The sequence below is a fragment of the Dendrobates tinctorius genome, unplaced genomic scaffold, assembly GCF_039654945.1.
Source record: "Dendrobates tinctorius isolate UK_male_01 unplaced genomic scaffold, ASM3965494v1 ptg000044l, whole genome shotgun sequence".
Classification (NCBI taxonomy): domain Eukaryota; kingdom Metazoa; phylum Chordata; class Amphibia; order Anura; family Dendrobatidae; genus Dendrobates; species Dendrobates tinctorius.
In genome coordinates this window covers 31,478,193-31,501,733 of record NW_027361712.1, presented here as the reverse complement: position 1 = coordinate 31,501,733, position 23,541 = coordinate 31,478,193, and the positions used below count along the sequence as shown (strand labels likewise).

The window sequence follows — 23,541 nt, the reverse complement described above, 5'->3', positions numbered from 1 at the left end:
CAGCCCCCGGCTGTCGGCTTTAGTCAGGTTGGTTGTCAAAAATAGCGGTTACGGGGGACCCTATACCGTTTTTTTAAAATTATTTACTTAACCCCTTAACCCCCAAGGGTGGTTTGCACGTTCATGACCGGGCCAATTTTTACAATTCTGACCACTGTCCCTTTATGAGGTCATAACTCTGAAACGCTTCCATGGATCCCGGTGATTCTGACACTGTTTTCTCGTGACATATTGTGCTTCATGATAGTGGTAAAATTTTATTCATATAACTTGCGTTTATTTGTGAAAAAAATGGAAATTTGGCAAAAATTTTGAAAATTTAGCAATTTTCCAACTTTGAATTTTTATGCCTTTAAATCACAGAGATACGGCACACAAAAAAACTTAATAAGTAACATTTCACATATGTTTACTTTACATCAGCACAATTTTGGAACGAAAAGTTGACCAGCGATTTCTCATTTTTGCAACACCATTTTATTTTTACGGACCACATCACATTTGAAGCCACTTTGAGGGGTCTATATGATACAAAATACCCAAAAGTGACACCATTCTAAAACCTGCACCCCTTAAGGTGCTCAAAACCACAGTCAAGAAGTTTATTAACCCTTCAGGTGCTTCACAGGAATTTTTTGAATATAAAAAAAAAAAAAAAAAATGAACATTAACTTTTTTTCACAAAAAAATACTTCAGGTTCAATTTTTTTATTTTACCAAGGGTAACAGGGGAAATTAAACTAGAAACGTTATTGTGCAATCTGTCCTGAGTACGCTGATACCTGATATGTGGGGGGGAACCACTGTTTCGGCGCATGACAGAGCTCAGAAGGGAAGGAGCGCCGTTTGACTTTTTCAATGCAAAATTGGCTGGAATTCAGATCGGATGCCATGTCACGTTTGGAGAGCCCCTGATGTACCTAAATAGTGGAAACCCCCCACAAGTGACACCATTTTGGAAACTAGACCCCCCAAGGAACTTATCTAGATATTTGGTGAGAACTTTGAACCCACAAGGGCTTCACAGAAGTTTATAAAGTACAGCGGTACAATTAAAAAATCATATTTTTTCCACAAAAATGATCTTTTCACCCCCAATTATTTTCCCAAGGGTAACAGGACCCCAAACGTTATTGTGCAATTTGTCTTAAGTACGCTGATACCCCACCTGTAGGGATAAACCACTATTTGGGCGCATGGCAGAGCTCGGAAGGGAAGCAGCGCCATTTGACTTTTTTGGCTGGAATTGAGATCGGACACCATGTCGCGTTTGGAAAGCCAATGATGTACCTAAACAGTGGAATCCCCCCACAAGTGACCCCATTTTGGAAACTAGACCCCCTAAGGAACTTATTTAGATGTGTGGTGAGCACTTTGAACCCCACAGTGCTTCACATAAGTTTATAACGCCCGGGCGTGAAAATAAAAAAAAAAAATCGTATTTTTTCCACAAACATGATCATTTAGTCCCCAATTTTTTTATTTTCCCAAGGGTACCAGGAGAAAATGGACCCCAAAAGTTGTTGTCCAATTTGTCCTGAGTACGCTGATACCTCATATGTGGAAGAAAACTAATGTATGGGCACACATCGGGGTTCGGAAGGGAAGTAGTGACGTTTTGGAATGCAGACTTTGATGGAATGGTCTGCGGGTGTCATGTGCGTTAGGAGAGCCCCTGATGTACATAAACTATTGAAACTCCCCACAAGTGACCCCATTTTGGAAACTAGACCCCCCACGGAACTTATCTAGATATGTGGTGAGCACTTTGAACCCCCAAGTGCTTCACAGAAGTTTATAACGCCCAGGCGTGAAAATAAAAAAAATCATTTTTTTCCCACAAAAATTATATTTTTGCCCCCAATTTTTTATTTTCCTAAGGGCAACAGGAGAAAAAGGACCCCAAAAGTTGTTTTGCAATTTGTCCTGACTAGGGGGTAAAACACTGTTTGGGCGCATGGCAGAGCTTAGAAGGGAAGGAGCACCATTTGACTTATTGAACGCAGAATTGGCTGGAATTGAGATCAGACGCCATGTTGCGTTTGGAGAGCACCTGATGTGCCCAAACAGTGGAAACCCACCAATTCTAACTCCAACCCTAACCCCAACACACCCCTAGCCCTAATGGGAAAATGGAAATAAATACTTTTTTTAAATTTTATTATTTTTCCATAACTAAGGGGGTGATAACGGGGGGTTTGATTTACTATTTATGGCGGGTTTTTATGTTTGGCAGCTGTCACACGCTAAAAGACCCTTTTTATTGTAAAAATAGCTTTTGCATCACCACATATTGATAGCTATAATTTTTTCCATATTTTGACGAACTGAGTCATGTGAGGTCTTATTTTTTGCGGGACGAGTTGACACTTTTATTGGTATCATGTTCGGGCATGTGACATTTTTTGATCGCTTTTTATTCTGATTTTTGGGACGCAGAATGAACAAAAACCAGCGTTTCATGAATTTCTTTTGGGTGGTGCGTTTACACCGTTCCGCGTGCGGTAAAATTGATAAAGCGGTTTTATTCTTCGGGTCAGTACGGTTACAGCAATAACAGGATTTTTGGGTTGCTTGCCATAAAATCTGTTTCTCGGAGCCTTCATTGGGGGACACAGAGACCATAGGTGTATGCTGCTGCCACTAGGAGGCTGACACTATGCAAAAAAAAGGTTAGCTCCTCCTCCGCAGTGTACACCCCACCGACCGGCAGGGAATTTCCTCAGTTAGTGAGAAAGCAGTAGGAGAAGTAACAGAATAGATTGAGAACAGAACAAACAACTCAACTGTAACCAATCAACCAAAGTAAGAACAGGAGTTGTAGAACATGGGAGGGTGCTGTGTCCCCCAATGAAGGCTCAGAGAAACAGATTTTACGGTAAGCAATCCAAAAATCCTGTTTTCTCGTTCGCCTTATTGGGGGACACAGACCATGGGACGTCCCAAAGCAGTCCCTGGGGTGGGAAACAAACTTCCATCAGGCCAGTGGACTCACCACCGCTGCCTGCAGAATCCTCCTACCTAGGCTGGCATCCGCCGAAGCGTAGGTGTGGACCTTGTAGAATTTCACAAACGTGTGAACCGATGACCAGGTTGCAGCTTTGCAAAGCTGCAGCGCGGAGGCTCTGTGGCGTACCGCCCAGAAAGCACCCACTGCCCGGGTAGAGTGCGCTCTGATCCCCGGAGGGGCCACTCGATGCTTAACCCGGTAGGCCTCCAAAATTGCCGATCTGATCCAGCGAGCAATAGTAGCCATGGAGGCCGGGTGACTAGAGTTGAGCGACTTTTGGTTTTTTAGGGTCGCGTTTCGTTTCGTGAAACCCGACTTTTCCAAAAGTCGGGTCGAGCAAGATCGTCCGATTATAGGGAAAAGTCGGGGTCGTCCCGAAACACGAAACCCAATGTAAGTCAATGGGGAATAAAAGTCGGCAGTGAGAGGAGGACAGGAAACACACCTACAGTGCCCATTTGAATGCCAAAAGCATCAATTCTTCTTACTTAAGCTTGTCAACCTTAATTAACTTCATAATACAAGTTACGCACTGAAAAATGGGGGTTATTTGGCTAAAGTTGTGGGGGGGGGGGAGGGCTGGCTGCAGGTTTTCATGTGCCCTGGGCGAAAGAGCGCCCCTTTAACACATACCACAACTCATCATGCTCCGATACGGCAGATAAATAGCGGTATAGTACAATGAAAAATACCTCACTTTTTACATCTCATGACGAGGCCCATCTATTTCTCCATACAGAATCATTGGTCCCATATAATGTTTGAAACAGTATATGATGAGCTCCACATAATGCTACAGTACATGTTGGTCCCCATGGATGAAGCTCCACTGTCTTATGGGCCCAAATAATGCTCCAAACATAATGGGCCCCATTTCTAATGCTCTAGTGTATAATGGGCCCTGTAAATGCTGCTCCAGTGTCTGATGTCCACCTTTGGAATGTTCCAGTGTATGGTGGGCCCCATCTATCATTCTCCAGAGTATAGTGCTCCCCAAAAATTGCTGTCCCAACATTGAAAACAATCAAATAAGTCTCCTCACTAGGGAATCCCTGTACTTGTCTGGACAGGTGCTGTAGCTTGCTTAACAGCTCGCCAGCCGTTCTCACGCCCAGTATGGATTGCACGTGATTGCACAAAGGTTAGAAAGGGTACCGTATCCATGGATAACATGTATGGATAGCGTACACATTCAAAATATATGTCTCAGGAGGCAGGCTCAGACGGTGTCAGGCCCAGTATGGATTGCACGTGATTGCACAAAGGTTAGAAAGGGTACCGTATCCCTGGATAACATGTATGGATAGCGTACACATTCAAAATATATGTCTCAGGAGGCAGGCTCAGACGGTGTCAGGCACAGTATGGATTGCACGTGATTGCACAAAGGTTAGAAAGGGTACCGTATCCCCGGATAACATGTATGGATAGCGTACACATTCAAAATATATGTCTCAGGAGGCAGGCTCAGACGGTGTTAGGCCCAGTATGGATTGCACGTGATTGCACAAAAGGTTAGAAAGGGTACCGTATCCCCGGATAACATGTATGGATAGCGTACACATTCAAAATATATGTCTCAGGAGGCAGGCTCAGACTGTGTCAGGCCCAGTATGGATTGCACGTGATTGCACAAAGGTTAGAAAGGGTACCGTATCCCTGGATAACATGTATGGATAGCGTACACATTCAAAATATATGTCTCAGGAGGCTGGCTCAGACGGTGTTAGGCCCAGTATGGATTGCACGTGATTGCACAAAAGGTTAGAAAGGGTACCGTATCCCTGGATAACATGTATGGATAGCGTACACATTCAAAATATATGTCTCAGGAGGCAGGCTCAGACGGTGTCAGGCCCAGTATGGATTGCACGTGATTGCACAAAGGTTAGAAAGGGTACCGTATCCCTGGATAACATGTATGGATAGCGTACACATTCAAAATATATGTCTCAGGAGGCAGGCTCAGACGGTGTCAGGCACAGTATGGATTGCACGTGATTGCACAAAGGTTAGAAAGGGTACCGTATCCCCGGATAATATGTATGGATAGCGTACACATTCAAAATATATGTCTCAGGAGGCAGGCTCAGACGGTGTTAGGCCCAGTATGGATTGCACAAAGGTTAGAAAGGGTACCGTATCCCCGGATAACATGTATGGATAGCGTACACATTCAAAATATATGTCTCAGGAGGCAGGCTCAGACGGTGTCAGGCACAGTATGGATTGCACGTGATTGCACAAAGGTTAGAAAGGGTACCGTATCCCCGGATAACATGTATGGATAGCGTACACATTCAAAATATATGTCTCAGGAGGCAGGCTCAGACGGTGTCAGGCACAGTATGGATTTGACGGCCCAGATTACACAGCGGAGGAGCAGGGAGAGGTAAAGATTGCAAATGCTGGGGCCCTGCCCAAGCAAGGGGGGCCCACTCGTGGGCGTCGGTACTGGCACTGGGCCCCTCATAGTACAGCGGTGTGTCTGACGGCGGGTGTGCACCACCACCGTCAGAGACACTTGATTGCACTATGAGGGACCCTGTGCCAGTGCCCGCGCCCAAGAGTCGGCCTACCCACCTGTCCAGGGCAACGGCACTCGCACGGTGTCGTGCGGTAGGTGGTGACCCCGGCCATGGGGGGGGAGGCAGCACAGTTAGGGAGTTTTAGAAAGTGGCATATGTTGATGTTGGACATTCAGCTGATGCAAAAGGCGAAATAGGTGAAGTACCAGGAAGAGGTGGACCAAAGCAAGCCATTTTTCTGTCACCCTATGTGTCATCAGGGGAAGGTGGGACAAAATCCTTGGAAACCCATGCGTGGTTCATTTTAATGAAGGTTAGATCATCCACATTTTGGGTTGACAGACGGGTCCTTTTTTCTGTCAGGATTGATCCAGCTGCACTGAAGACTCTTTCCGATAGCACACTTGCAGCTGGGCAAGCGAGCTCCTGTAAGGCATATTGGGCCAATTCAGGCCAGGTGTCCAGTTTAGCGGCCCAATAGTCAAAGGGGAATGACCTGTGTGGGAGAACATCGATATGGGAGGAAAAGTAGTTTGTAACCATAGTTGACAACTGCTGTCTCCTGTCACTTTCCATCGATGCAGTATTACCAGTTGTGTGAGCGGTATTTGAAAAATCAGTCCACAACATTGTCATGAAACCCCTGTCTCCAACGCCACTTCTGCTGTGTGCACCACGAACACCTCTGCCAAGCTGCCCCCGGCCCGTACGGCTCGTGTGAGAACCATCACCGCTGCTGTGTGCTGGGAATGCATCAAGCAACCGATTTACCAGAGTTGCTTGTTTATTAGCCAATATTAGGTCAAGGTTCTCCTGTGGCATGATGTTTTGTAATTTGCCTTTATAGCGTGGATCCAGGATGCTGGCCAACCAGTAGTCGTCATCGTTCATCATTTTGGCAATGCGGGGGGTCCCTTTTTAGGATCCGCAAGGCATAATCTGACATGTGGGCCAATGTTCCCGGTGTCAATGATGCACTGCGAGTGCTGGGTGGAGGAGCACTTTCTGGCAAATCCACATCCCTCCAGTCACGCACAAACCCTGTACCAGACCTTGCCACGCCAACATTTTCACTTGCCCCACGAGATGCATCCTCCTCCCCTAAGTAATCATCCCCATCATCCTCCTCCTCCTCCTCTTCTTCCTCCACCTCGTCCAGGAGAGGTCCCTGAGCAGACAATGGCTGAATGTCATCAAGGATTCCCTCCTCCTCTTCCTCCTCATCAACATTGGCTGCAGACGCCTGCTCCTTAAGGTGCGTCAAAGTTTGCATGAGCAGACGCATAAGTGGGATGCTCATGCTTAGGATGGCGTCGTCTGCGCTTACCAGCCGTGTGCATTCCTCAAAACACTGAAGGACTTTACAAAGGTCTTTCAGCTTCGACCACTGCACGCCTGTCAACTCCATGTCTGCTCTCAAAGTGCCTGGCCGTGTATCCTCCCACAAATGCATTATGGCCTGCCTCTGCTCGCACAGCCGCTCCACCATGTGCAGGGTGGAGTTTCACCTTGTTGCAATGTCGATAATGAGGCGGTGGTTGGGAAGGTGGAGCAATCGCTGCAGCTTCTGCATACGAACGGAGTGTACAGGCGACCGGCGGATGTGCGCGCACAGTCTTCGCACCTTCTGGAGCAGGGCTGTTAACTCCGGATAATTTTTGAGGAAGCACTGCACCACCAGGTTCAAGGTGTGAGCCAAGCAAGGTATGTGGCTGAGTTTTGAAAGGGCTATGGCTGCCACAAAATTACGGCCGTTATCACTAACTACCTTACCTGCCTCAAGATGTACACTGCCCAGCCATGACTCAGTTTGTCGCTTCAAGTACTCGGCCAGCACCTCGGTGGTGTGTCTGTCGCCCAAACACATCATCTGCAACACAGCCTGCTGACGCTTTCCACTAGCTGCTCGATAGGGGGACACATCGTGTGCAACAGTGGCAGCTGCAGATGGAATGCTCGTACGACTGCGCTCTGTGGACGAGCTTTCGCTTCTGGAGGAGGAGGAGGAGGAGGAGGAGGGTCGAACGCCTACAGCCAACTGTTTCCTATACCGTGGGCTAGGCAGCACTGTCCCACCACCGCTGTCCCCTGTGGACCCTGCATCCACCACATTAACCCAGTGCGCAGTGATGGACACGTAACGGCCCTGGCCATGCATCAGTTGTGAGGTGCACCTTTCCGCTCACTGACTGCTTGAGTGCATGGACAATGCGGTCTTTCACATGATGGTGGAGGGCTGGGATGGCTTTGCGAGAGAAGAAGTGGCGACTGGGTAGGTCATAGCGTGGTACTGCATAGGCCATGAGTTCGCGGAAAGCTGTGCTTTCCACCAACCGAAAGGGCATCATCTCAAACGAGATTAGTTTGGCAATGTGGGCGTTCAAACCCAGTGTACGCGGATGAGAGACTGAGTACTTTCTTGACCTACTCAGTGTCTGGGAGGGTGAGCTGGACTTGAGAGCTGCATATGGTGGAAGTAGCGGTGGACAGGGCGGACTGAGAGAGGGTTGATGATGGTGATGGAGTTGGTGTTCTTTCTGATGGCCTAGAATCAGTCTTTCGTTGATATAACAGTGGGATTCCCTGACTGCTGTGGTCTTGCAACGACACCTCAACATTTGCTGCTGTGCTAACCGGTGGGCTTACAGTGGGGGAAACAATGTAGCGTTGCTGACTACCTTCGTTGTGATCAGTTGCACATGTGGCACTTGAGGTTTGGTGTTGTGTCCACGCTTGCAAGTGCATGCTGGTTAAATGTCTAAGCATGCAACTGGTATTCAAATTTTTCCCTCGGCTAAAGGTCTTTGCGCACTTCTTACAGATAACCTTGGCCTGATCATGAGGATTTTGTTCAAAAAACTGCCACACTGCACTCTTCCTACTTTGGCAGACATTTTGCGGCCTAGCACGCTGTGATCTTTTGACCCTCTGGACAAGCTGTCCAGCAACTCTTTTGATGTTTGGAACCTGTCTTTGGAGTGCTCCGGGCCTGCCAGATAACAGCTGTTGCGATGTCGATGTCTGCTGTGGATGCTCCTCATCTGAGCTATTGGAAGCAGCACCCTCTTCCCCCAATGGATGCCAATCTGGGTCAACAACTGGGTCATCCATCACCTCCTCTTCTATGTCATGTGCACCTTCCTCTGTGTCACCGTGTATGGTGGTATAGTGTGTGGGAAGGGGCACCTGAGTCTCATCAGGGTCAGAATCTGGCTCTGTACACTGCGAGGACAATGTAGTGCTCTGAGTGAATGTACCAGCAGAATCATCCATCAGCGGCTGTGCATCAGTGCACTCCATGTCAGATTCATCTTGGCCTGGGTAATTCACCATTTCACTTGATAATCCAGGCATGGTATGTGAAAACAGCTCCATGGAGTAATCAGTAGTATGGCCTGCGTCATCCTTCAATCTTGGTTGGGGTGAAGGACACAAGGAAAGGTGTGGTTCATGAACATGAGCCTCCAATGACGACTCAGTGCTTTTACTTTTTACAACTGAAGAAGAGGAGGCGATAGAGCTGGAGGCTGAGTCAGCAATGTAAGACAAAACTTTTTCCTGATGCTCTGCCTTTAAAAGCGGTTTGCCAACTCCTAGAAAACTAAGCATTCGAGGCCTTATGTAGCCAGACGATGACGCAGGGTCAGCACCTCCTGCATTCAGTCCTATTTTGCTCTTGCCACTACCATCAGATCCACCACCAACACCATCATTACCAGCTGCCAACCCCCGCCCAATTCCACGGCCTCTTCCACCAGCCTTCCTCATTTTTGGTAGAAATGTAGACAAAATCCAACAAACTATATAGTAATGTAAAACAAGGTACAAGGTGTCTATAGGACAGGGGAGATTTAGAATTTCTGCACACACTTGTGGACAGTGGACACTTTTGGATTGTGTGAGGCCCACTGATATCTGAGCACTATGTGACAGGCTCGATGGCACAGCTGCCTGTGACCAAAGTGACGAGAGGATAATGGAGATTTTGAATCTCTGCGCACACTTTTGGACACTGGACACTTGTGGATTGTGTGAGGCCCACTGATATCTGAGCGCTATGTGACAGGCTCGATGGCACAGCTGCCTGTGACCAAAGTGACGAGAGGATAATGGAGATTTTGAATCTCTGCGCACACTTTTGGACACTGGACACTTGTGGATTGTGTGAGGCCCACTGATATCTGAGCGCTATGTGACACGCTCGATGGCACAGCTGCCTGTGACCAAAGTGACGAGAGGATAATGGAGATTTTGAATCTCTGCGCACACTTTTGGACACTGGACACTTGTGGATTGTGTGAGGCCCACTGATATCTGAGCGCTATGTGACACGCTCGATGGCACAGCTGCCTGTGACCAAAGTGACGAGAGGATAATGGAGATTTTGAATCTCTGCGCACACTTTTGGACACTGGACACTTGTGGATTGTGTGAGGCCCACTGATATCTGAGCGCTATGTGACACGCTCGATGGCACAGCTGCCTGTGACCAAAGTGACGAGAGGATAATGGAGATTTTGAATCTCTGCGCACACTTTTGGACACTGGACACTTGTGGATTGTGTGAGGCCCACTGATATCTGAGCGCTATGTGACACGCTCGATGGCACAGCTGCCTGTGACCAAAGTGACGAGAGGATACCACCATGGTTACTTACCGGTAGCCGGTTTTTCCGGAACCCATGACAGCACCACCTGAGAGAGGGATCCGCCCCGCCAGGACAGGAGCCTACTGAGACATAAGGGGCGGCACCTCTCCCCCGCTTCAGTTGGGTTACAGAGCATTGAGAGGACTTCCCGGTTAGTTACATGTTTAATCCAACACCACAACACTCAAAACACCCTACTAATTGTGCACACCCATACAGTGAAAAAGGGGAGGAATGTACGGGTGCTGTCATGGGTTCCGGAAAAACCGGCTACCGGTAAGTAACCATGGTGGTTTTCCCTTCACCCATGACAGCACCACCTGAGAGATTTTTGGAGACTTCGAAACACCTTAGGGAGGGACCACCGCTTGCAGCACCCTTCTACCAAAGGTTATGTCAGCAGAGGAGGATAGATTTAATCTATAGTGCTTAAAGAAGGTTGAAGGTGAGGCCCAGGTAGCGGCCTTACAAATCTGTTCGATTGATACCTCTGCCTTTTCAGCCCAGGAGGTCGCCACGGCTCTGGTGGAATGAGCCTTGATGCCGTCAGGAATCGGGATACCACTAGCTGAATAGGCTACACTAATGGCTTCCCTAATCCATCTAGCAATAGTCCCTTTTGAAACCCCATAGCCTTTCCTGGCACCCTGAAAAGCTACGAATAGGGACTGTGACCTCCTCCACTGGCTAGTGGCAGATATATATTCTACGAGAGCCCTTTTAACATCCAGACTATGGAATTTTTCCTCCCCCAGATTTTTTGGATTTTCGCAAAAGGATGGAAGGACAATTTCCTGACCCCGATGGAAATCTGATACTACCTTGGGCAGATAACTGGGGTCTGTTCTTAATACTACCCTATCCTGAAAGACTTGCGTATAAGGAGGATTTACTGAGAGAGCCTGTAAGTCGCTTATCCTGCGGGCTGATGTGAGGGCTACTAACAGGATTGTTTTTAGGGTGAAGAACTTTAGGGGTAGCTGATGTAATGGCTCATACGGATCTTTTGTAAGGGCTTCTAACACCAGGTTTAAATCCCAGAGGGCTATTCTGGGAATTGGAATAGGCTTAGCTCTATGGCAGGATTTAATAAATCTGGCTATCCACCTATCTGATGCCAGTTTGCAATTGTAGAGCGCCCCTAGCGCCGACACCTGAACCTTAAGTGTGTTTACTGCTAACCCCATCTGCAACCCAGATTGTAAGAACTCTAGGATGGCCCTAATCGGGGGTTCTTTTCCTAACGGCTTACCCAAGAACTGTAGGAACTTATCCCATGTTCTGCCGTAGATGTTAGTAGTCACCGGTTTCCTGCTTTTTAGCAGAGTGGCCACCAGCCCAGGGGAGAACCCCCTATCCATTAAAAGCGACCTTTCAAATTCCACGCCGTCAGATGGAATCCTTTGACCTGAGCGTGCAATATTGGACCCTGAGCTAGTAGGTCCGGGATTTCTGGCAGAACCCATGGATCGGAGAGGGACATCTTCCGTAGCAGAGCGAACCAGGGCCTTTTTGGCCAGAATGGAGCTATTAGAATCACCCTGGCTTGATCGTTTCTGATTTTTCTTACCACAGTTGGGATCAGAGCTACTGGGGGGGAACGCGTAAGCCAGTCTGAAGTTCCACTGGATGTGCAACGAGTCCACTGCCCATGGATTTTCCCTCGGGTTTAGAGAGCAGAACCTTTCTGTTTGCCTGTTGTGCTTGTTTGCAAAGAGGTCTATCACCGGTTCCCCCCAAAGCCGAATTATCTTTTGAAAAATGGACCGGTTTAGCGCCCATTCTCCTTGCCTCAGGGTATTGCGACTCAGGAAATCTGCCTCTATGTTTTCTGCCCCTTTTATGTGTAGGGCTGTCACGGAGTGTAGGTGTTCCTCTGCACTGCTCAGAATGTCTGTTGCTGCTTCCATTAAGGAGTGTGATTTTGTCCCACCTTGGTGGTTGATGTATGCCACTGCTACCTTGTTGTCTGACATGATGCGTACGTCTCGACCCTGGAGTAGCGGAATGAAGTGGCTTAGGGCCTTGCCCACTGCCCACAGTTCTCTCAGGTTGGAGGATGCCTTCCTTTCTTGAGGTGTCCAGGAACCCTGACCTATGAGGCCCCTTAGGTGTGCCCCCCACCCCGAGGAGCTTGCATCTGTTAAAATTATATCTGTCGCCTGTCTGTCCCATGGTATTCCTAAGGTCAGATTTGTCCCGTTCAACCACCAGTTGAGAGAGTCTCTGGTTTTTGAGGAAAGCTCCAGCTTCCCTTCCAATTCTTAGCGATCTTTGTGCTCTTAGTATCTCCCCCTGGAGTTGCCGGGTGTGAAACTGAGCCCACCTGACCGCCGGAATACAGGATGTTAGGGTACCTAGTAGGGACATTGCTTTTCTTAATGTCATACATGGTTGGTTTCGGCCCGCCAAGGCCAGATTTTGTACCTTCTCTATCTTGGACTCTGGGAGCTGGGAGAAGACACTCTTGCCTTTCTAAGTCCAGTATAAATCCTAGGAAGGTCTGTTTCTTTAGGGGTTGTAATTTTGATTTTTTGAAATTGACTATCCACCCTAACTCTTGCAAGGTGTTGATCACCTGAGTCAACTGTGCTGTACAGTGGTCCTCTGAACTGCCCACTATAAGAAAATCGTCCAGGTATGGTATTATGACCGTATCGTGAATCCAGAGAAAGGCTGTCACTTCCGCTATGACCTTGGTGAAGACCCTCGGGGCTATGGATATGCCAAACGGAAGAGCCCTGAACTGAAAGTGCCTTAGTGTGCCCTGAATATAAAGCGCTACCCTCAGGTATTTCTGGTAATCTGGATGGATAGGGATGTGATAATATGCATCCTTTAAATCGACTACGGCCATGAAGCAATCTTGATGTAGCAGCTTCACTGCCGTAGTCACTGATTCCAACTTGAAGGTCGGGTTCCTTCTCCAAAGATTGAGGCGTCTGAGATTTATGATTGTCCTGAACGAGTGATCCGGTTATTTTATTAGAAAAAGGGGTGAATAAAACCCCTTTCCTTCCTGTAAGCGTGGCGCCTCGGACAGTACCCGCTTGTCTATCAGGCTCAGGATTTCTGTTTCTAAGGCCAGTTGTTCTTCGGTCATCTTCCTGATAGGTGTGATGACGACCACGGGTTTTGGCTGACGAATAAAGGGGATTTTCAGGCCTTCTTTTAGGATGCTCAGAATCCAGGTATTGGAGGAGATCTTTTCCCAGGCCTGGAAAAAGAGTGCCAATCTCCCTCCTACTGGAATAAAGGCGTCATTGTGGTGACTTTTTTGAGGTGGAGGTGCCTCCACCAAACATAAACCCTGATTCTTTCTTTCTTTTATCCTCCCATCTTCTCCTGTCAGCGGGAGGACGCCCTCTATTGAATCTCCCCCTCCAAAAGGGCTGTCTCCTCTGATCCATAGGGAATCTGGGGAAGCCTTTTTTCTTATCGCCTGCTTTCTCCAGAATATCGTCCAAGTTCTTGCCGAACAGGAATCGACCATCGCAGGGGAGAGAGCACAATTTGGCCTTGGACTGAAGGTCACCCGGACAGCCCTTAAGCCATAACGCGCGTCTAGCAGCATTTGATAGTGACGCTGCTCTGGCTGTCAATCGCATAGAGTCCGCCGAGGTATCTGCCAAAAAAGCCGCTGCCCCGTGCAAGAGATACATGTCTGATAAGATCTTCTCTCTTGGGACCCTTGACGCCAGCTTCTCTTCTAACTGCTGCAGCCAGATCATGAGGGAGCGTGCCGTGCAGGTGCCCGCTATCGCCGGCTTTAGACCTCCTGCTGTCGCTTCCCATGCGTGCCTCAAATATGAGTCCGCTTTTTTGTCCAGCGGGTCTCTAAGAACCCCTGCATCTTCCAAGGGCAGGGCCGACCTTTTGGAAGATCTGGACACCGCTGCATCTATTTTTGGGACTTTGTCCCATACCTCCGTATCCTTGTATTCAAAGGGGTATCGTCTCTTAGAGGCGGATGGAAGGGCCCCCGATTTTTCAGGCTTTTTCCACTCCTTCTCAATAAGCGCCTGGATTTTCGCGTTTACTGGAAAGGTTCGTTTTTTCCTCTCCTGAAGCCCCCCAAACATGACGTCCTCTAGGGTTTTAGCCGCCCTTTCTTCCTGTAGGCCCATTGTGGTTCTAATGGCCTTTAGGAGGGCATCTGTATCTTCTACAGGGAAACATGGCTTACCCCCTGTGTCACTATCTGAGGAGTCTGAGGAGGATGATTTTTCCGCCTGAGATGATACTGACGCGGAATCTGAGGGGGAACTAGGGAAATCCTTCCTGCTTTTTTTTTTACCTTTTTTCAATAGGGACTTAATTGAGCCTTCCATTTCTGACCTGAGGGCAGATATTAGAATGGCTGCGAAACTAGGCGCTTCCTCCGCCATAGTCCGCTGAATGCACGAAGCACAGAGATCTTTTTGCCAGTCTCTTGCTAGGGGAGATTTACATATAGCACAACCCCTATTATTCTTCTTGCTTCCCGCTTTTCTGGGCCTTTCCTACAGGGTGAAGCATACAATAGAAAACCCCTATTAATATACTGTTAACATTCACGAAGATCACTCACCACCCGTAATCAAGGGTACCGGACTTGGAGGCTGCATCGGAGCACCTGACCCGCGCTCTTTGGACCTTGAGGAGTGCCCCGACCTGCGGCCGGGGGGCGACTGCTGCTTGAATGGCTTCCATGCTTCCTGCCAGAGGGCTGTGAGGGAGGCAGGGACGCTGAATGTTCCTGCTCGGACTCCATTTTGCACCGCCGATCTACAGCTGTCTTCCTCCTTTTAAATTGCATGCCTCCGCCTGGTGAGGGTCTTCCTCCCCTCCCCCCTGCGACCGCCGGCTCAGCGCTTCAGAAGCCGGCCGGCGTCGCACCCGGCGCCATTACACCGTCGCCTTCTGCTGACGTCAGCCAGCGCACCCAGCATTCCAAGCGCCGCTGACGTCAGCGGCCGGAAGACGCCAGCGTCTCTCCCCTACCACGGGGATCGAGATGCGGCGTGCGCGAGGGGAGGGCGGCGCGGTGGGGGCTTCCCGGAGCCACCGGGATCCCATCCACGCCCGCACGAACCCGGAGCCCCAGGGACCCCGGGGACTGCGCTTCCAGGACCCGACGGCCGGCGCTACAGGTAAGCTACCTGTTCTTCCCGCGCCGCGCCGGGACGGGCCTGGGTCTTTTATCTTTTTCTTCGCCCATGACAGGCACCGCCACAGTGGGATTCCTTCCAGGACAGGAACCCAACTGAAGCGGGGGAGAGGTGCCGCCCCTTATGTCTCAGTAGGTTCCTGTCCTGGCGGGGCGGATCCCTCTCTCAGGTGGTGCTGTCATGGGTGAAGGGAAAAATGGAGATTTTGAATCTCTGCGCACACTTTTGGACACTGGACACTTGTGGATTGTGTGAGGCCCACTGATATCTGAGCGCTATGTGACACGCTCGATGGCACAGCTGCCTGTGACCAAAGTGACGAGAGGATAATGGAGATTTTGAATCTCTGCGCACACTTTTGGACACTGGACACTTGTGGATTGTGTGAGGCCCACTGATATCTGAGCGCTATGTGACACGCTCGATGGCACAGCTGCCTGTGACCAAAGTGACGAGAGGATAATGGAGATTTTGAATCTCTGCGCACACTTTTGGACACTGGACACTTGTGGATTGTGTGAGGCCCACTGATATCTGAGCGCTATGTGACAGGCTCGATGGCACAGCTGTGACAAAAGTGACTAGAGGATAAGGGAGATTGGATTGCTTTTAAAAAAGCAGTTTGCGGAGCAGTGGGTAAACAGCAATGCCAGCGTGTCAGGAAGCCTTAAAAGGCAGCCCAACAACCAACACCACTGATACACCACAATATAGCCTCCCCTTGCACTGCACACACAGTGACTTGTGTGTTGTGCAGGCCAAATCGCTAGCAGCAGAAGCAGTTTTTTTGTCTTCTTCCCTGCCTAACGCTCTCCCTAAAGAATCAGCAGCAACCTCTCCCGATACTAAGATCGGCAGAAGATGGCGGTCGGCGTGCACGCCCTTTTATACCCCCTGTGACGCCCACCAAAGCAAGCCAATCACTTGCATGCCCTTCTGAAAGATGGTGGTGACCCGTGCCTAGGTCATCACGTTGCCCACAGTGTCCGTGGATCCTGATTGGCTGAAAAAGAGCGCAAAACAAACTTTTGAAACGCGACTTTGGCGCGTAAGTCGCCGACCTCGTGGCCGACCTCATCCTAGGGTCGGGTTTCGTTTCATGAAACCCGACTTTGCCAAAAGTCGGCAGACTTTTGAATTTTTTCGACCCGTTTCGCTCAACTCTACGGGTGACCTTTCCGCGCCCCATCTGGAATGATGAAAAGAGAGTCTGTCTTCCGCAAGGAAGTCGTCCTAGACAGGATAGACTCTCATCGCCCTGACCAGATCCAGCTTGTTCAGGGACCGCTCCCGAGGGTGAGTAGGACTCGGACAAAAGGACGGCAGAACAATATCATCATTGAGGAGAAAGGAGGACACCACCTTCGGAAGAAAAGAGGGCGGAGGCCGTAGAACTACCTTGTCCTGGTGAAGTACCAAGAAAGGAGAGCGGCAAGAAAGAGCCGCTAATTCCGACACGCGCCGGATGGAAGTGATGGCCACCAGAAAAGCTACCTTCCAAGAAAGGAGAGAAAGGGAAAAATCCCTGAGAGGTTCAAAAGGAGAACCTTGCAGAACCTCAAGAACGAAATTAAGATCCCATGGATCCATGGGCGCTCGGTACAGAGGAACCGTGTGAGCCACGCCCTGAAGAAAGGTTTTGACCTTAGGGCGGGAGTCCAACGTCTTCTGAAATAAAATGGACAGCGCCATAACTTGACCCTTCAAGGAACTGAGAGCAAGCCCCGCATCCAGCCCTGCCTGAAGAAACGCCAGAACGGAAGGGAGCGAAAAGCACATGGGCGCAATGTTATTGGCCTCACAGCAAGTGAAATAAACCTTCCAAGTACGGTAGTAAATCTTGGAAGACGATGGCTTCCTGGCTCGGATCATGGTATGAATTACTCGACCGGAGAATCCTGCTGGTTTCAAAACCTCGGTCTCAACAGCCACGCCGTTAAATTGAGCGGCTGAGAATTGGGGTGGCAAATCGGGCCTTGAGACAGCAGATCTGCCCTGTCTGGAAGCTTCCAGGGGGCGTCTGCGAGAAGGTTATGTCCGCGAACCAAGATCTTCTGGGCCAATTCGGGGCGATGAGAATGACTGGAATTCCTTCTGCTTTGATCTTCAACAGCTTGGGAAGAAGGGGCAGGGGAGGGAACAGGTAGGGGAGCTCGAACTGCGACCAAGGAATGGCCAGAGCGTCGGCGCCCACTGCGAGAGGATCTCGAGCCCTGGATACAAACTGTGGGACTTTCCTGTTGAGGCGAGAGGCTAGCAGATCTACATCCGGGGTCCCCCAACGACGGCAAAGCTGAAGAAACACCTCCGGATGTAGGGACCACTCTCCTGCCGCGAGACCCTCGCGGCTGAGAAAATCAGCGGCCCAGTTGTCCACGCCGGGAATGTGTACCGCGGAGATTGTCGGTACCGAAATCTCTGCCCACTGAAGGATCTTGGACACTTCTGCCAGGGCTGAGGCACTCAGTGTCCCTCCTTGGAGGTTGACATATGCCACCGCTGTGGCATTGTCTGTCTGAATCCGGATAGGCAGGCCCCTGAGGAGCCTCTCCCAGTGGACAAGAGCCAGATAAATCGCTCGTATCTCTAGGACGTTGATCGGCAGGGCTGATTCCCGAGTCGACCAACGACCCTGAACAGTGTGATTGCGGAACACTGCCCCCCCATCTGAGGAGGCTGGCATCCGTTGTTACAATCTGCCAGTGAACGGGAAGAAAAGACCGCCCCCAGATTATGAGAGGTCACGTCAACCACCAGTTGAGAGACCGCTTGATCCGGCATGAAAGACGAACAGGGCGATCCAGGGACAGAGCAGACCTGTTCCACCTCGACAGAATGGCGTGTTGGAGAGGTCTGGCGTGAAATTGGGCAAAGGGAACTGCCTCTATCGCCACCACCATCTTTCCCAGGACCCTCATGGTTGTTCGGAGGGACGGGAATCGTGTGGTCTGCAGCGATCGTACATCCTGCTGCAGGGAGAGAATCTTCTCTCGTGGGAGAAAGACCCTTGACTGACGAGTGTCGAACAGTAGGCCCAGAAACACAAGGCGTTGAGAGGGAACCAGACAGGACTTTTTCCTGTTGACGATCCACCCGAAAATGGAAAGAGTGTCTAGGACGATCTTCAAACTTAGGCGCGCCTGGTGAAAAGAGGGAGCTTTGATCAGAATATCGTCGAGGTACGGAAAAAGAACGAGACCTCTGATCCTCAACAAGGCCATCAACGCAGCCATGATCTTCGTGAAGACTCTGGGAGCGGTGGCGAGACCGAAGGGCAGCGCCACGAACTGGTAACGTTCCTGGCGAATCGCAAAACGCAGGAACTTCTGATGTCCGGAGAATATGGGAACATGTGGATAGGCATCTTGGATGTCTATTGAACACATGAATTCCTGCTCCTCCATGGAAGCGATTACCGAACGAACCGACTCCATCCGCAAGCGGCGAAGACGGACTCTCTTGTTGAGCCGCTTGAGATCCAAGATGGGTCGAACCGCCCCGTCTTTTTTCGGCACCACGAATAGGTTTGAATAAAACCCTGTGAACCGCTCCTATTCGGGAACGGGCACAATCACCCCGGAACTGAGGAGAGAGGCGATGGCCGTAAAGAACCCCGGGATCAAGGCTGGATCTTTTGGAGGACGGGATTTGAAAAAACGATCCCGTGGAAGAGACGAACTCTATCTTGTATCCTGACGATACGACCTCCCTGACCCAGGCGTCCTCTACTGAGGCCAGCCAGACGTCCTTGAAGAACAAGAGTCGACCTCCCAATTGGAAGGGACCCTCGGGAGTCAGAGGATAGTCATGCTGAAGTGGATCGTCCAGATCTGGATGGTCTGCCCTGTGAAGAGTGGGATCTCCAGGAGGGAGTGGGTCTGAATGAAACTTTCTTCCTATCTTGGCGTGCCTGCGGCCTTTGTTGGTTGTAGGATGTCTCCGCCGTATTGAAACGGCGGAAAGCCCGAAAGGGTCGAAACTGACGCCTTAGTGGAGGTCTGCGAGGCTTGGACTGAGGGAGGAGGGAACTCGTGCCTCCGGTGGCGTCCTTAATAATCTGGTCCAATTGGGATCCAAAGAGGCGTACTCCCTGAAAAGGCAGATTAGTAAGAGACTTTTTAGACGACAAGTCCGCCTGCCAGGCTTTGAGCCAAATTGTACGTCGGATTGCCACGACGTTGCTTGACGCCTGAACTGTGCAGGATGCGGCATCCAAAGAAGCAGAAAGCAGATAATCCCCCGCATGGGAAATCTGATTGGCGAGATCGGCCAATCGATCTGGTTGTGCTTTCTCTAGGATGCCCTGACGAAGATCCTCTGCCCAAGTAGCTATGGCCTTTGCTGCCCAAGATGAAGCTAAGATTGGGCATACCGCCGTCGAAGCCGCTTCGAAGGCAGACTTCGCCAGGGATCCTATAATTCTATCATTAGAATCCTTTAAAGACGCCACACCTGAAAGCGGGAGAACCGTATTATTAGACAGTCTGGACACGGGAGGGTCCACCGTGGGAGAGGCAGACCAGTTATCCGTGAGCTCTTTAGCAAACGGGTACAGTACGCCGAGACGCTTTCCTCTTTGAAAGCGTCTGGTCGGATCTTCCCTTTCTCTTGTAAAAATCTTTCCAAACTCGGAATGAAAAGGAAATACCCTGGAGGGTGTTTCCTCCCGTCTGAACGAAACCTCCTGATCTGAGGATTTCGCAGGGGAGTCAGAGATTTCGAAGGTGTGGTTAATTGCCGCGATGAGGTTCTGTACTGTAACCTTCATGTCCACGTCATGGCCAGATTCCAGCTCTACAATCCCTTCAGAAGACATATCCGAGAACGCTTCACCTGACTTGGGTGAGGAGGCACGGGAGGGCGACTGCTGGGAAGGACTAGGTGCAGATGAGGGGCCAGGAGAGGATTCCGGCCGGAGATCCTGCCTGGGCCTCTTGCGGCTTCTGCTAGCTGGCTCAGATGGAGCATTTTGTGACCTGCTGGACCCTGCAGAAGTGTCCAGGGGCAACGTGTCAAGAACAGCCACTAGGGACTGAGACACCCTGGTGAGGTCGGCCACAGGTTGTGAAAGAGACGAGGCCCAGCCAGGAATGGGTGGTTCGCTTTCCCGTGGCGCAGTAGGTGGTTCCTGGACGGGGTCATGCTGAACGGGATTGCTGCAGTCCAGACAGATGGGAGTAGGCTGACCTGAGGGAAGTTTGCGATTGCAAGAGGAGCATGCGAAGAACTGGACTAGGGTGCCCGTGGGGACTGGCGGACGGCCACGATCAGGCTTAGACATGGTGAAGGAAGAGAAGATGAAAACCTGCGGAACTGCCGGAAGGTTGGGGGACAGAAAGGCAGAGTAGGGTGTCAGTCTGCAGATGCAGAAGTACTCACGGTCTGGTGACCCCGAAAGAGATGAATTAGGCTCCTGCAACTGGCCAGGGACCGACAGGAAGCGCTGGTCTCTGCTTTGGTCTCCGGCTGTCAGGCTGCAAAGATGGCGACAGCCCGACGTGAGGAAGTAAAAGCGCAATTTCTGTGCAAGAAGAAGGGCGGAGCTAGTCGCCGCCACCAGAGGGAAAACCCGCCCCCCCCTTCCCAGCCACAAGCCTGAAGAGGCGGTGGGAGGGCTTAGGAAGGCAACGGCCTATGAGAGCGGACAGGGGCGTGGCCGCGAAGGCCCAAATTGAAGCCGGGGGCTAAATTAGACATGGCGGCCGCCTGTCAGCACAGGGCGGCGCGGAAGAACTGCGGCGCAGCCGCGCCCGCCCCTAAGAAGAATGCCGCCCTAGCCCTGCTCCCAGACGCTACCCTACGCAAAAATACCGGCGGTGGGGTGAAGAAAGCCTGCACCGCAGCTGGGGCCAAAAGGGATGCGGCGACTGGGAAGCGCCGGCCGCTGATAACCTGCGGCGCTACTTTGGCGCCGCCACCCGGCGTCCTTGTGGAGACTCTGGGAGCGGTGGTGTCTTCTTCCGGTCCAATAAAGGTACCTTCCATATCCCACGCTGTCTGTCCATTCCGTCTTCGCGCCTCGTCCAACCGACAGGCTCTGGTGGGCGAGTGGGTGGGAGGCAGGGGGCAAGGACCATCCGTCTGCGCTGGCACGTCCTGTGCTGAGCCCGTGGTCCGCCCGAAGAACTATGAGGATACGGGGTGACAGTACACGCCGTACTCAGTCTCTTGTGGGAGTACAGTTGTGACCGTTCACACTGTATCCCGCCTAAGACCTGAAAGGGAACGACGCACATCGAGGTAGATATGGGTCCAATGCAGGACCCGTATCCACCTCCTACTGACACTAAGCTAAACTAAGGAAATTCCCTGCCGGTCGGTGGGGTGTACACTGCGGAGGAGCTAACCTTTTTTTGCATAGTGTCAGCCTCCTAGTGGCAGCAGCATACACCCATGGTCTCTGTGTCCCCCAATAAGGCGAACGAGAAACCTCTTTTATGTCTTTTATGTTTTGACGCTTTTATGCAATAAAAACGATTTTATATAAAAAAAATAATTATTTTTGCATGGCTTTATTCTGCGAGCTATAACTTTTTTATTTTGTCTTTGATGCTGCGTGGCGGCTCGTTTTTTGCGGGACAAGATGACGTTTTCGGTGGTACCATGGATATTTATATGCGTCTTTTTGATCGCGCTTTATTGCACTTTTTGTTCGGCGGTATGATAATAAAACATTTTTTGCTTTGTTTTTTTATTTTTTAAGGGTTTCGCTAAAGGGGTTAACTAATGGGACAGTTTTATAGGGCAGGTCGTTACGGACACGGCGATACCAAATATGTGTACTTTTGTTTGTTTTATTTTATTTCCAAAAAATGAATTAGGGAAATTTTTTTTTTTTAATTTAACGATTTTTAAAAAAATTATTTTTACACTTTTTTTTTTTTTTAACTTTATTAGGTTGTCCCAGGGGGGACATCACTGTCCTGTGACAGATCGCCGATCTGTCACATCACAGATCACTGTGACAGATCAGCGATCTGTCACAGGCATTGAAGACTTCCTCTTGCCTGCGCTTTGCAGGCACTGAGGAAGCCAGCTCCCTGCAGGCCCCCGAAGGTCCCCGTCGCCATCTTGGATTCGGGGACCTGCAGGGAAGGAGACCGCCGCAGCAGCGCCCCTGACACATTGTGCCGGGTGTCAGCTGTGATAATCAGCTGACACCCGGCCGCGATCAGCAGCGCTCACCACGTGGGCACCGCTGATCGCTGTGACGTACTATCCCGTCCCTGGGAATTAAGTCCCAGGGCACATGGACGGGATAGTACATCACATGGCAGTCAGGGGTTAAATAATTAAAAAAACAGCGTGGGGACCCCTTATTCTTGAGAACCAACCTTGCTGAAGCTGACAGCTGCAGCCCCCCAGCTGTAAGTTTCGTCTGGTTGGTTCATAAAAAGAGGGGGACCCCACGTCAGGTCTCCATTCATTCTTCTCTCCTGCCGGCAGAGCAGGAGAGAAGAATCACAGCCGCAGTCAGCACCAGGCGCCGGGAACAGCGCTTACTGTAGCGCTTCTTCCCGGCGGCCGTCCATGAGCACGGAGGACAGTGTGAACTGTTCTCCATGCGCACATGTGGAGCACATGTTGTGGGCCTTGTGTCCGTGTTAAAACGGACATGTCAGCGTATTTTGCACACAGATATCTGCATAGACCCATTCATTTTAATGGGTCTACGTGTGTCAGTGTCTCCGGTACGTGAGCAAACTGTCAAAACACGTACCGGAGCCATGGACGTGTGAAAGAGGCCTACTATGCATTTCTGCTTTAGTCCTATACTATCATGGGGAAAATATATATTTTCAAGAAGATGGCACTGGCGCAGTAGCATCAATCGCGTTCCGATAGATGCTACTGCGCAGGTGCCGCAATTTTGATGAAAGTAATTTTTTTATTTTGTAACCCTACAATATTATATGCAGTATGTAAAATAGCCCATAGAGATGAATATCTAAACAGAGCACCACATCAAGACCCCCCACAGGCTGCCCTGGAGCACGAGAATCACATTAACTGAAAATAAAAATTTAACAATCACAAGACGGATTTCATCAACTAAGGTATCACTTTAATTAGTATAATGGCGCCAACCTGACAGTCTGTAGTTTACTGAAGAAAATCCTGCTGACATGTTCACTTTAACATGGAACTATTTAGCTGTACCAAAATTAGGTGGGGAGAACCATGAAGTAGGCCAGGAGCAATCA

The 23,541-nt window shown here is 50.1% G+C and overlaps 1 protein-coding gene across 1 annotated transcript in view; it reads right to left on the bottom strand.

Annotated features, from left to right (window-relative positions):
* Nucleotides 1–23,541, bottom strand: part of METTL3 (methyltransferase 3, N6-adenosine-methyltransferase complex catalytic subunit) — a 41,212-nt gene that overhangs the window by 10,382 nt on the left and 7,289 nt on the right. The window lies entirely within an intron of this gene.